This window comes from Osmia bicornis, chromosome 4 (assembly GCF_907164935.1).
Source record: "Osmia bicornis bicornis chromosome 4, iOsmBic2.1, whole genome shotgun sequence".
In the NCBI taxonomy this organism is placed as follows: Eukaryota; Metazoa; Arthropoda; class Insecta; order Hymenoptera; family Megachilidae; genus Osmia; species Osmia bicornis.
Window position 1 is genome coordinate 3,437,542 of NC_060219.1, and position 14,500 is coordinate 3,452,041.

At 41.1% G+C, this 14,500-nt stretch overlaps 1 protein-coding gene across 2 annotated transcripts in view; it reads right to left on the reverse strand.

The window, feature by feature from the left end:
- LOC114872988 (leucine-rich repeat-containing protein 24) overlaps positions 1 to 14,500 on the reverse strand; it is a 218,701-nt gene that overhangs the window by 124,966 nt on the left and 79,235 nt on the right. For both annotated transcript variants that reach the window (XM_029180839.2, XM_046285354.1), the window contains one exon: positions 2,172 to 2,244. The gene's annotated coding sequence lies outside the window, so the exon portion shown is untranslated. The remainder of the gene's footprint in view (positions 1 to 2,171; positions 2,245 to 14,500) is intronic.

The window sequence follows — 14,500 nt, forward strand, 5'->3', positions numbered from 1 at the left end:
TTCCCTTTATCGAAACGTTCATACGACTTTTCAACGTATTTATTCAGCTTTGAACAAAATACTTGGATTTTAATTTCGTACGCTTTATGTGTTATAAATGTACAGAAGAAGTGTGCAGAAGAATAAGTCGTCTATAAACATCTGTCAAAACGTGCGATTTTAATATTCTGTTATAATCTTATAAACTTTAAGAATTTTCTTGGTCTTTTCATCTCAGACAACTCTCCCAGAAGTTAGGTCAACAGAGTATCTAATATTCCAAGCAAAGAATGTCAGTTATGTGCATTAATTCGATCGTATCAGACGTATACTCAAGTTCGGTTGCATACATGCGTCGGAGAAGATAGCACCAGACGTTATGAGACGATTTCCTTGCCAGGAATTTTCCCCGGGACAGTCGTCGACAGATATATACATTTCTCACGAATTCTCTGTTTGCGAGCCTTAGACGTGGTGTTTCGCGAATTTGATGCGACATGCGCGATACGTAACATAGCTGTGCATACATTCATCCGAGGTGGAATGCCCGCGTCAACGTACACGCGAAAATACCTGGTACGCGTTTAATATAGCATGCGATATTATTACGACGGTATTTAGTAATCGAACCATCCACGACATAGAACCGTCCGTATTTGTCATTCGAGTAATGAAACCCGTTCAGAGAATCGGGCCAATAACGACCGACGCTTGATCACGTATAATTGATCCCTAATAACAATGAACGACAATTAATCGCGAACCATTGCCTTCGATGAATCCTTACAACTGCCGTTGTGACTGTCCGGAATCCCTTTCACGATGAAATCGTACGTGAAATTGTGCGTTTGACGTTTGGAAATACCGTTTCAATAAACTTTCAATTGTACGCTTATACGTAGAACTACTGAACAGTTAATTAATCTATCGAATAAGTCCTCTATGCCATGTACAACGTGATTTTGGCAGCGAATTAGAACGCAGAGGAATTATAGAGCGATATCAATGAATAACGAGAACACGATGCGTGCAGCAAATAAACACGTCTCTTATAATCGGCTAACGAGATGTCGGAATGAAATTCAAGCGGAAAAATACGAACTGCCGTGTATGTATCGAGCGAAAAGTACACGCGTAGTTGCATCGCGACACGGAGACGAATTTGTCACGAGAGACGAATTAATGAGACGATTATTGGAAGCGACGAATTTCAACCGCTAGCCTGACCCGGCAATAACACGTCACGACCAACTATTTTATCGCGGGTTAACCGTGATGCGGTGAAACGCCATAATAGTTTCATTAAAACGGTCGGAGTCGATGGGTTTGCGGCCCATTATTGGTTTTTACGAGCGGAGAAAAATAGCTTGGAAGCTCGCGGCTCGTGGCGACTTTATGGTGAACTTCGTTACTGTCAAGATTATATAACACCCTTCCGTTGACAAAAGAGGGTGAAGTACCCTAATTTTATCATTTTGAAAGGAAGAGTCGAGAATTGCATAGCATAGGTTTTCAGCATTTTCCTAAAGAGCCTTTTGATCCGAACGAAGGTATGACTTAAAATACTTTTGTATGAAACGATTTGTTCTACGCGGATGAATTCATTCATGAAAACGAGACAGAGAATTTATCGGAATCGTTGCCGCGGAACGAATGATCCTGAAAATGATTACAGAAGCACAAGGCAAGCTGATTTTTAACGAAACGAATACACGGCAGATTTCTCCATATAAAAGCAATATAATGCTCGCGTTCGGCTCGATTAAACGTTTAAATTTACAACGAATCGAAGCGAAATCGGCAACAATTTTTCATCGCGTAGCCGGTTGGTTGGAACCGAGTTCGATGCTTAAATTCCTCCCGTGTGAATTGCGAAAATTTATCGAAGTCTGTGTTTTTATCGTTGTTAACGCATAATCCAGCGAAACACTGTTCCACGTGATTTCATGCAATTATTTTGTAACGCGAGTATCGCGATGGAAACGTATAAAATGAAATCGCATCTCGGGGCAGAGACCTTACGCTTTGTTAATATACATCAATGAATGCATCAATTAAGCATTTTTGTCCCCATCGCTTTGTTCGTTTAAACTCTACCGTTGAATATCATATTATCAGCCATTGTTAAACAATTTTACAAATTTCTTTTCGTTTCACATGAGATTTAAATAAAAAGGAAATTATTCGCTCACCATTTTCTTGAAACAAGTTGCCATAGGAGGTTTCCCTCTTCGTTTCACTTTCTTCTTCTACATCCACCTACAACTGAAATCAAATCATAAATCAATAACTTTCTGAAAATGATATAAAATTTAAATAAAGATAGCTTATTATCTAAATCTACATAAATCATTTATCAAACATTATCAAACTTCGTTTGCAAAAGTCACACAAGAATCGCCGTGGGAAAGGGGGTTGATGCAAAGAACGAGTAGCACGAGATACAAGTTCTTGACTGGGGGTTGATTCTCGATCAAGGAAGGGTTGCGACGGTACGGTAGGCTCTTTCGAGGGGATGGTGGAGAATCTACTTCGCCTCCGGTGCCTAGCGATAAGACGCGAAACGGACGCGAAGCGATGGAACGTTAAGCCAACCGAAGAGAACCTGCCAGAGGGTAGAGGGTGAAATTTCCACGTACGAAGAACCGCGACGATATGGATTTTCACTCGAGACGAAAGAAGAGCATTCCCGTGGCCATAACAATGGCGTATTCAACTAGCCGTGTCTACCCGTTCACCTGTTTTCAACGTTACAGAGGAACGACGAAAGAATGAGGAACGAGCGAAGAGACACGCGTGGGAGAATGAGGGAATATAAGGCGGGCATGCTCTATCTCGGCTGACGTAGGCCAAGGAAGTCGGGTTAAGACTGTATCGTTATCTTCACCAGCGATAACGATAGAATGGCCATTGCGGAGGGTAGCTACTGTTGGTTAGGTATACAGAGGCCCTGTTCGATCCATCATTCGCCCGTTCGAGTGCGCATCTTGACGTGAAACTGCATGCGATCATGTGTGAGCATGTACGTGCGGGGAAAAGCCGAAGGGAAGTTGAAACCAACGGAATCAGGATGAACGAACGAACCTTGGTTACGTGTGTAAACTAATTATTGAATGACTTCTGCTTTTCCATGATGCAGTCGGTTTCTTTATGTACTTTTTACATTTCTACAACCTACTGGGATTCATCGTTAGTCACTTAAGGAAAGATTGATGGTTTTGGGAAAGTTTAAGAACGAAATTATAGTGAGAAAAATATTTGATTGATCGAATCGCTGAAGCGGGATTCGAACCTGGATCGTCCACTTATCTGCTCTAACCACTAAGCTATCTTAAGCTCCCTCTAAAACTAACAGAATCGAATATGCTTCGCCCGAAGTTTAAACTCTAAACTTCTAAACCCAAGCGATAAGTAAGAGCACGAGCTCTAAGAGTTAGAATCTAACGCCTTATGGTATTTTCTGTATTACTACACTGCAGTTTCGGTATCATCCTTCCCGTTTACCCTCGATTTCACTGACCATCGGCTACCAGCACGATTCATCCAAGCTCTCCTCGATGTCTGGATAGGTGGGATAGTGGAAGAGCGGTTAGATTTCCTGCAAGTCGGCGCAGCACCGCCTCGTTCATCAAGCGTGTGATGAAGCTGCTGGGTTAGGCGAGGGCCTGAACGCGAACCACGGCATAAGCAAACCGCTCGTCTTATCTCGAATCGCAACGTCTTGTTAGACTTCCACTCTGTTCCCTCATTCACCATCCCTCGCTATATTCCTCGTCGTCCTTTCGTTCCATCGTTCTTCCAGTTTCTCTACCGGCGTGCTCAAAGGAGAGCCGAGAATATTTTTCGGGTCGAAGGTCTCCTGCCGTGGCATCCAAGCTCTTTTCCTCGGTCTCGCGTCTGTCGTGCGACCGACAGCGAAAAAAGAAAATAGAACGTGAGCATTCGATAACGAGGCTGCCGGCCCAGTTTCTACTCCTTCCAGAGGAAAATCTCCCGCGTCTACGTAGGCAGAGGCGAATTTTTCCGCTGCATTTTCTTGACCTCGTTTTCAGCCGTATAAAGCGGAAGGGATCAGTTGCGACAACTTTCAGAGATTCCGGCTATTTCTTTCTGTCACTTCTATCCTTCCTCTTCCTGTTTCTTTTTATTTTCTTTCCTTTCTTTCCCTCTCTTTTGTTTTTTCATTACGCGTCGACTGAGCTTGGCTTCGTTACTGCTCGTTTGCACCCTTATTATACACCATGTTTCTGGTTTTTCTGCTTGCATTTCTGTGCCATGATTCACGAATAAAAATGTACAGAAAATGTTGAATAAAATTTATGCTTTCTAGTATCGTGTTTTTTTGTTTAATACGCACCTAGGAGACACTTTCGAAAATCTACTCGTATCAATTACCACCGCAATTAGATCAAACTAGTTTAGAAATGGCTAATTTCTTGAAGGAATTGTAAACAGGGATGTTGTATTGTTTGAGATGTTTAAGCTGGTTTAACAATACGTACGACACTTTGGTTTCTGTATATTTTGCCACCTACTTAAGATGGCAAATTGTGTCGTTTGTTCAAGCACCTCAAACAACGTACTCTCCTCCTTGTTTGTTTAGGTTACAACTTGTCACATTGTTATGACGCCTCTTCTTTGTACTAGTGATTTTTCAATTTCCATGTGAAACAGATTCTTCTTGCCAGTTTGAATTTCGTCAAATTTCACATTACGAACATTTTCTCAGATGATTAGCAATGCACTGGAACCGAGAGATTGGCCGTGGAACTACCTAATTTGCGGGATTTAGTATGCAAAGCATGCAGGTTACAGATTCACACGAGTAATACTAAATTTGCCCTATCAAATATTTGCACATCATCAACTCTTTGATGTCTGACCTGACTTCGCATCATATCCTTTCGCTTATCGCGGTTGAAACGAACTGATTCCCGCTGGAAATCATTAAAAACGAACCTCTGAATTTCGGTGGGGTTTACGTTAACGTTGCGCCCTGAAGAGTGATACGGATTATTTGATGAAAATACCAACATATTTTTTTTCATTCTCCAAATGTACAGTAGCTGCTTGTTTTGGCAAACGAAGCTGCTTATTTCACAAGCAACGCATATAAAAAAAATGCAGTTTATACGGAATGAAAATGAAAATTTACCAACTAATTAGGAAGAAGCGTAATATTTGTAACGTAGATTTTGAAAATTCACCCGAACACGTTTTAACCCGAAAATTCTTGTTCAACGATGAAATGAACAATTAGATTCTGCTAGGATATTTTCACTCCCTTTTCTCGGTGCACGCAGACCGAGCAATAACCATTTGCGAGTCGGCAACCAGTTACGACAACGCGTTCATGTAATTTCAAGAAGTTTCAGAGAACACCGGTTGCCACTGGTACGTTAGAGTTTTCGGAAAAAATTACAACAAAAAGCTGAAGAGGAACGCTTCGTTTCGCGCCGTTATGCTACCGCGTTGTACTCTTTCTTCTCCGCAACGTATCGCGTTTTCATATTCGCACATGCTCTTTATTTTTCTCGTATTACGGAACCGCGTTTTGCGATTCCAACGAACACTTTAGTGAAACGAATTAATCGAAACAGAGAATAGCAAGGTAAGAATTGGTCTTGTGAAAAATTCAAATATCCAAGGAATTATTCATCTGCCTTTCGTTCCGTTTAAATGATTCACCCTGTACAGAGGGAGCTTATAGACACGTTTTACTCTATTTCGTGAAGTTGGGTCAAATCCTAACGTTGAAAGCTCGAGGAAGAAACGAGAATTTCGAATTTGCCGGAGGATCGACTCTTTTAGCCGTCGAAAGAGAGAATTCTCTTCTTTCACCCTTCGGGGGTGCCAAAATTGCTTCTACCGTCGAGGCACGACCAGCCGGAAACGAGTCTCGAAAACGTGCCCGGGGATATTTCTCGCGGGGTAATTTAAACGGGAGTAAATGAAATGTAATGCACTCTTTCTGCAACTCTTCCGCGGAAACAAACAAAATTTACGTACTCCTTTTAGATTTCCTCTGAAACATTCAACTCTTTCTAGAACGGCCGAATTGAATAATAAGTTTGCTTAATATATTTGCGCGATATTCACCTATTTGCATAAGAGTTTCCATGAAACATAATAAACTATTTCGATGAAATACAGTTTGGTAATCAGTACGTAAAATCTCGATTGCCAAACACATTATTCAAAATTATTTTAGCGAAGAATAACCATTAATAGTTAGAAAGTTGGTTTCAACGTACGATCGATCGAAGAACGCGAGCCTCGAGTTGCAATTTTAATTTGCCCGCAATTCGAGTTGAACGTGCAACGAGGTTGCAAAAAAAAAGGCCGCAAAACAATCGCGTCGAATATTAGGAAGCACACAGCGATAATAATTAACTGGAACTTAAACAACGCGTTGAATTTTCAACTCGCCAGTATTCTGGCCGAAAGTTGTTGCAGGCGTTTCCGGTTTCATTTCAGGGAAAAACTTCTCGCTCGGCTGCAGGATATCGCGTAACACAGAGAGAGAAAGAGAAGCCTTCTAATCTCGTACACCTGCACCCTTCATAACTTCCTCATCCGATCAATTCTCGATAATCCGGGAAAATGAAAACACGAACATCGAGGAAGAAGCGAACGAGGAAGAAAGAAAAAGAAGGAACCATCATCACGGCTCTCTTTCTCACTTTTCCGCCACTTTTCCAAGCATGTACGGAATTTATGGAGTCGAGCTTCGTCGTAAATCCAAGGAGCGCTAAACGTCCACGGCATGCTGCGTGAAAATTAATCTTGTTTGCGATTAGTATCGCAAAATGGAGAGGATCGACGGATTGTTCCCCTTAATCTTCCTTATCCCACCGATGCAACAATTTGTAACACCTCTATAGCCATTACACAGGTTGCCATTATTATCGTCGACAAAAATTATTCGCAATTTTGTTCTGCTTTCATTATATTGCAATGATTGAACGTTGCAATAAAACTGCACTAACTGCAATAATTTTGAAACAGTAATTCTAGAATGGTAAACGAGAAGAGGTAGATGGGATAAAACGCCATGAAACACGGAGAAACTGTACCCCAGCGTAGTAATATAAACGAGAGGATTATCGACCAAGTCCTTTCGTTTCTTCTTCCACAAGCGTTAAACGCACACTTTTTTTATCTTCTTCCTTCTCGTTTTTCTTCTAGCCTGCAGCTTATCTGGCTAAGTTTTTCGTAAACTTTTCCAAAGATTCTCTTTCGTATCGCGAATGTCTCGTAGTTGTGTTATTCTTTTTCTCTCGTTGCGCTTTTCCTCGCCGGATCGACAGTATGAAATTCTGAAGATTTTATTGTTTCTCTTGTAAACTGAAAGATTATACGATACACTCTGTAAAATTACTAATTTCCAAATTGCAAGTCTCTCGTAAGTTTTATCAAAACTCTGTGAAACCTTAATTCGCTTCTTCCAAGTTAACTGATCGTTCAGAAGATCGTCTGCAAGAGGGAAATTCAGAGAAAAAACGGGTTCGTACATGGAATTTTCCGCTAAGAAAAAGACGAGGAACGCGAAATTCCTGGCGACGTTTAGAATTACTCAATTCGCGTGAATTACTGACCGGCGTGAACGAACGGTTAACGGTGCCAGTAGCTTTAAACGGCGTAAATTGAGACGGGGATGTTGAAGAAAATTCTCACGATCCTTTTCCCTCCTCTGTTTACGTGCTCGTAGCGTACACATTGTTCGTTCAACTCGCGAAGAAAACGACACTTGCTGCCGCTGTTAGTCTAAATCTTGAGAAAATGGTACTTGATCCTTACTACACCCGTACACGCTTCCACGAGCACATACGAATGCGACGACGGATGGATATGGATCCACCGTGTTTATCCGCTTGATCGAAAACAGTATTCCTGCTACGCGATCTGTGTGTACGTTATACGAATTGAAAATGGTGATACATCTTCCGAAACGGATAAACCCGAATCACATTGAACCAAAGCAAATAGTAGGTAATCAAAGATTTCAAACTGGTTGAATCGTGTGTAAAAACGAAATATGGCGAAAGATTCGGATGATTGACAATTTTAAAGCAAATATTAAATATTTAATAGTTTTATGACTATAATTATATAAAGATAATTTAAATATTAATTACTAAGGTTAACAACTATCTGCGTTCAGTTCATTTTTATCCAAGCATGACACGTTGTTTCCCTTCGTGGTTAAATTTTTAATAGGTATGCACGGAACAATGGCATGCAAATGGAAAATAATTTTTTAGAAGTTTCCCTTTGCAACTTCTCGGATCGTATTAATAATAATGCTCGGCTAATATAATACAGTCGCACCGGGAAAGCTTGTTAATTAACGAATTCAGAAATTTGTAATTAAAAGCAGCGCGAAATAATGAAATTGAAGGAAAATGAAAAACGCTCGCGGCAACGCCGATATTCTATCGTCCCTGTACAAAGCCATAATGGGAGTCATAAATTTTCCTACGTCTCGACCAACTAATTTTCGAGATGCAAATCATCAACAAGTTCCCTCGCGTACTTGCCCAAACAATCGCATATACGTATTTCATTGTTTCCCAAAGATACTACAAAACATGCTTATTTAAAATTGTAACGATGACTGCGTGATTTTGTATGATTTATATGAATTTCCTTCTATACTTTTCGACTAAACACGAAAATGAAAATTGTTAGCATATCAACGTTTATAAATTTTTATCAAAATTCGAAGGGTTAATGAAAGAAGTTCGCTGCTCTATCGCGAGCTTTAGCAATCGTCGACCAGTGATTTACGTTCTCGTATTACCTGTTTGCGAGTTACAACGGTGTTTACCTGGTCGTACGACAAATAGACATAAAATGTCTGCGGGTCGGATCGATTCGTAACTCGAGCCATCGAAATCCGATGCACGGATTTAATTATACAGGAAATACGCGTTGCTGTACGGAACTGAATTCGTTGCAGCCCGAGGCGCGTCGTTGTACGTATTCTAACATAATATGTAGCTTCGAACGAATATGGTATTTGTAAAATTTTCTATCACGTCGACATCATGTTCGCGAAACACGTATCGTGCGATGTACAAACTGATAAGATTCTACCTTCTCCTCTGTATTACTGATATTAAACTCCATCAAGTTTCCCATCCACCGGTTCGTTTATCCAGAATTGAATACCGGCAATTTCTCTTTTCTTTCCTGCAGAGTTTTTCGGAATCACTGCTTTTCCAGGAGAAACGATATTAAGGTGATTTAACGCTTCAATCTACGGAGATATTAATCTCTGTCATTTCTGCAAATGTAGGTCCCGATTTTGATGGAACATCAGAAGACGTGAAATGAAAGAAGAGAAGAGTGATCCTAGGAATTTCGAACAATTTGCAAGATTTAAATAAGATTAAGAAGAAAAACGGAAAATTGAATTGATAGTCATTTTCATTTTTAAGTCTGGATCGGTTGCGAGTCTGCCTGTGAGGTGTTTGCGGGCGATCAAGTGAAACAAAAAATTCACACCCACGAGCCTTTGTTTCATCTAGTCGCGTGGCAAACGCCCGCGCATACGAACGTGCGGGCGATACCCGTTCGCGTGAATCAAGCCCGAAGTGTTGCAAACGCGAGAACAAGTTGCTTCTTTCATTCGGATAAGTTGGCGCCGGTGTAGTCGGCTTACGACTGGCAAGCGTGCTACGCGACCGCTTGAAAATCTGCCAAAACACCGGGAGCACAGTTTAATCACGCTGCAGGTCTGGCGAACGCTTCGTAACGGATAACGTAGTCGCGTTTTCAGGTGGACCAACCGAGCGCAACTGTTTATTTTTTACATAATTGAACGCAGCCCGAAGGAAACTGCTCTTAAGTGACGTGAAAACGCGTCACAAACGAAGAACGTACGTGTGACCCGGTTAAAGGGTTTCTGCACATAGACCACGTCAAAGAATATTGCATTCTAAAAATTTTAAGTTTTCGTCTTATGAAATTTGAAAAAAATCACTAAGGAAACTGGTCAAGGTGGTTTATCCCTTGACGAAGTACTGCACTTCGTCTTTCCACGGCGGGTAATTACTAAGCGGAATTTGTATGCACGCATCCACGGACCACCTGTATTTACTATTCCGCGCCATCGCGTATTTATGCGAGCCCGGAGCGGTAAACTGAATTGAAAATTTCAGCGGATCGCGACCCCACGTTCGCTGGGGTACCACAGGGCTTTCAACTTCCGTCATTGCGGAGCCCGCGCTCTTTCCTTCGTTCCGGTTTTCATATACACACGCATGCGCCTTTAACCCAGCCGATACCACTTAACCACGTGGGGTTTCCGTTTTAAATCCCATATCCGGCTTTGCGAAGTTCGCGATTTATTATCCCGCTGAAGGTGTCGCTAAAACGTTTCCGATTCGAACAACTAGTGATAATTGGATTTTAAAGTATTTGTTAATTTTGGAAAGTAATCCAGCTTCGTCTTCATCAAGTAATAATACAATCATCAACGATACTTCGTTACAACTACTCTTGCCTTTCAATCAGGATAACATAATAAAGCGAAGCAACGTGAGCCGAGCGTAATTTCCGCACGGCAGTGTGAATATCAAGGAGTGTAACGTGTCTTTGAGTATTTCGAAAGCGTGAGCTATAGAGTGAATCAACGTTTACCTTTCCTACGTGCACACCCTCCCCGCGTGTGTGTTTGTGGGGTGAAAACGGGTATCCCGTGAGTCGGGAACACAAGATACGAGCGACAGAACGTGGCAGACACCGGGCGAGCTGCGTGATCCTGGCGAGGCATACAAAGTAAGACAACTCCGTGAAACAATGAATAACAAATGGAAATTGAATCGAGGTTATTAAGCTAAACGCGTGCCGGCTTATCTTGTTGCGACTTATGAATTATTAATGCTGGCTGCGTCATAATACTCGGCCGGGACGGGGTAGGAAGAAAATTATTTTATCGGCTCCGAGGATTGCGGCGAACGCATCGCGTGAGAATTTAATGACAGGATGACGATGAGAAGACGCGACGGTACACGATGCTTCGTTATGACTCGCTTTTGTTTATCATATATCATACCCTGTTCCACAGCCACGAATTATGGCTCGTGTTTTAGCTACAATTTACATATTTGCTCTAGAAAACTAGTGGCATCATCATTTTCTATCGAACTTGAAATCTGAAGATTCTTATGATTTTTATGTTACATACTAAATAACTGTTCTATTTCACATCGCAAGGGAATTAGAAATGCAGATGAACCGTGTACACCTATCGAACAATTAGTTTCATTAAGTGCACACATCTAGGAAGACCAATTATTCCGTTCTTCGGATGCGGCTCTACTGAAAAGTACATTGTGGCCGGTGCACTTAAGACCCGGCCATTGTGCTCGCAACAACAGAAGTTACTAGTCTGCTAAGCGCTTTCGTCACGTGCGACCCAGCCTGACCATTCCCACGACCACAGCGACAATTGTAATTAATGATGCTAAATTAGATCCGAGTCGGTTGAACTTCTTTCGAAAGCCTCTTAATGGTCCGACAGAGGGTCAGTATTATCGTCGCGCATTTAAATCTATTAACGGGGTCAAATCGTCGACGTTCTCAAAATTCTCACCCTAGGTAATGTTCAATTAAATCGAAGAATAGTCGAAGACGTTGAGGTCTTTTTGCTATGAAACGATGAAAAAGGGAACACGAATCGTCAAGAAGGAAGCATAAGGAACAACGGGAAGCATCGTAAAGCAGCAACTTCCAGTTGAATCTGTTAACCAGAAATGAGGATTTAACTCGTCACTCGAATACAGGACAAACCTCGTATACGCTAATAGAGGGGCGTACTTGAAGGAACTGTTGTTAACAATGCATTTGAATTCTCGAATACGATTATCCGACAGTAAGGTGTCGTAAAAGGAAACGTGAAATAGGAACGTGGATACGTACGGAGCCGATCTTCTTCGCTTTAAAACTTTCACGATTCTGCAGACGAAACAGCCAAAGAGGACGTTAATGCGACGTCGTCATTCGTCGCTCCGCGGTGAAAACTTAACGCACAGTCGACATCTTGAATAAAGCAACGAGGATAACTCGTCCTGCTCGAAGAACTTGTCATCGATTTCTTCTCCAGTTGCGAGAAAAAGGGAAGCTTGTAGATCTGAAGAAAATAGACTTCCGAAAAATCAATAATAAGAATTTAGAGGGAACATTGATTTTCTATGGAGAGTCAATCCTCGAAAAATGATTAAAGGAATGCTTTAAGCTACAATACTAATTAATGAATCCGGGAATTTGCACACAAGTGGAAATCCGAAGAAATTTCACGGTTCACGTTAATTAAGCAGCACGGTATCACTTTGTGCCGGTGGTAATCCCTTTAAGATCAATCGACTATGATTCGGTGGGTGGGAAGCAGGAACACGCTGCGATGATATACCGCACACGATTTTGATTATCCGCAGGACCGTCGTTAGCAATTTCCGTAGTCGGTTGCTAGGACGGCGTCGAATAACCACGAAGTACGGATGCCAGTGAGAGTTAAGCCGGTATTTCGCTCACACGAATATCTACACGTTTCTGCTATGAAACACGAAACACGATACATACACGCGTATCAAACGTTTCTTCTAAACTTATCCTGAATGAAAATTTCCAAAAAAATTCTATTTTTACTCATTTATTCATTCTTTGCACACACACACTCCTTCACGAGTACCACTTTTTATTCTCGAACCATTTAAAATTAGCTTGTTTTTATGAAACGATCAAAAGTTTATTTTCTCCCCGTTTTTACGAAGCCGGAGAGTATTGGCGCGTAGGTATCCCGAGCACACGGGGTGCATTACATAAAATAGAGCTGTCGTAAATTGAGTTCGCGCGAAAGGGCCCCTGTACGCGAGAAAAATTCTGCGTCTATCAAAGTTTGTAGCCTGGCAGAACGGTTGTTACTTCGTTTCGCCCGACGATTTTACAGTACACCGTTCTTGCTTGGCTGTCGAGAAAGGGGAATGAGTAAAAATGGAACGGCTCAATCTTGCCGTACCAAACTTACTCCTTACATAATAATTCCATCAAATTATCGATACAAATAAAATTTATAATCCGAGAATTATGAACGGTGAAAAATAATAGAAACGAGACGATGAAAAGCAGGTGGAATTAAACAAAGAAATAGAAACAGGGTAAAGAGGTCAAAGGAAATGAAAATAATGATAAAATACGGCAAGATGGATTGCGACAAAAGTGGTAGGGAAAAAATATTGCAATCTGTATAGACTCCACGAAAATCGCTTTTGACTGTCGCTTTGATTCATCTCCTACCTCCTCTACATCGACGATGCCGTGTGACAACTGAAATATGAATCCAAAGAATATCTTTGACTCTCCGTTCCCAAGAAGGGAATCATAAATCATACGATGAACGGTAAAGAAAAATACGATCGTCTGCGAATCGAGGATAATGTCCAGCGTGAAATTATAGGTCGATTAGTTCCCTGGGGAATTTTACTCTTAATCAAAGGTAAAGTCTCGATTAGTTCGGCTCGATACCGTGCACGAAAGTGTGGTTACAATTGGAATATCGCGTCTGGCTTAAAGCCAGATTAACGTGCCGAATATCCGCGTTGAAATTCGTTTCGAAAGACACGATCGGTTCACCGGGGTCGTGCCCATTAAGCGACCGACTCGTTTACTCTCCCATCTCCCATCTACCTATTAATTATTTCACCTTTTAAACCCTCCGAACCTTCGAACGTTTCCTTTACCTGTCTCGTTCAAAGATATTCTATTAAATTGCACAACGCCCTGTGAGAGAAGTTTGGGTCGTATCTAATAAACGTTATCCGTTTCGCGAAGAAACACGGACCGAGTCACGTAAGTGGGACAGGTAATCTTGTTTGGCAGAGGTGCGGCAATGTGTTCCGTGTTTGAGACAAACTGTTTGTGAGGAGTACACTTTTCAAGCTAAATTCGAAGAAAAATTGATTATTTAACACGTTCGCTGCTCGGTTCAATCGCATTTATTTAAAATACCATCGTTTCATCTGTTAATTTAATTGTGAATTTAATGCCACAGGAGATATCGATAGATGGCATAGCAGATAAGACATATTTTCTATAATATATTAGACAGAAAGTGGAAAGCTTAATTTGAAACGATCGTATCACGACTGATTGCAGTTTAATGCCGCGGTAGAAATGAACACATATAGCACGACACGCAATAAATATAATTATTCAGAATATGACGGTTTCATTTTCCAATTTAAACTTTCCATCCGCTACTTCAGAACCGAATATGATATTAATACTACTCAGAATTTCCTTTCTATTTCTGTTTCGATTATTCGATTGTATTAAATTCATGTTGCTGGTATTTTGTTATGAATATTTAATATTCCCGGTATCGGAGGATAAATTTTCTCTGCAACAAATACGATCATTGAAAATTCTATTCTAGTGATATTTTAATCCATCAAATATCCGGTCGGATAATTTGACAGCGACTTAGAAAGTTACTTAAAATTTCACGGTTTTTGAG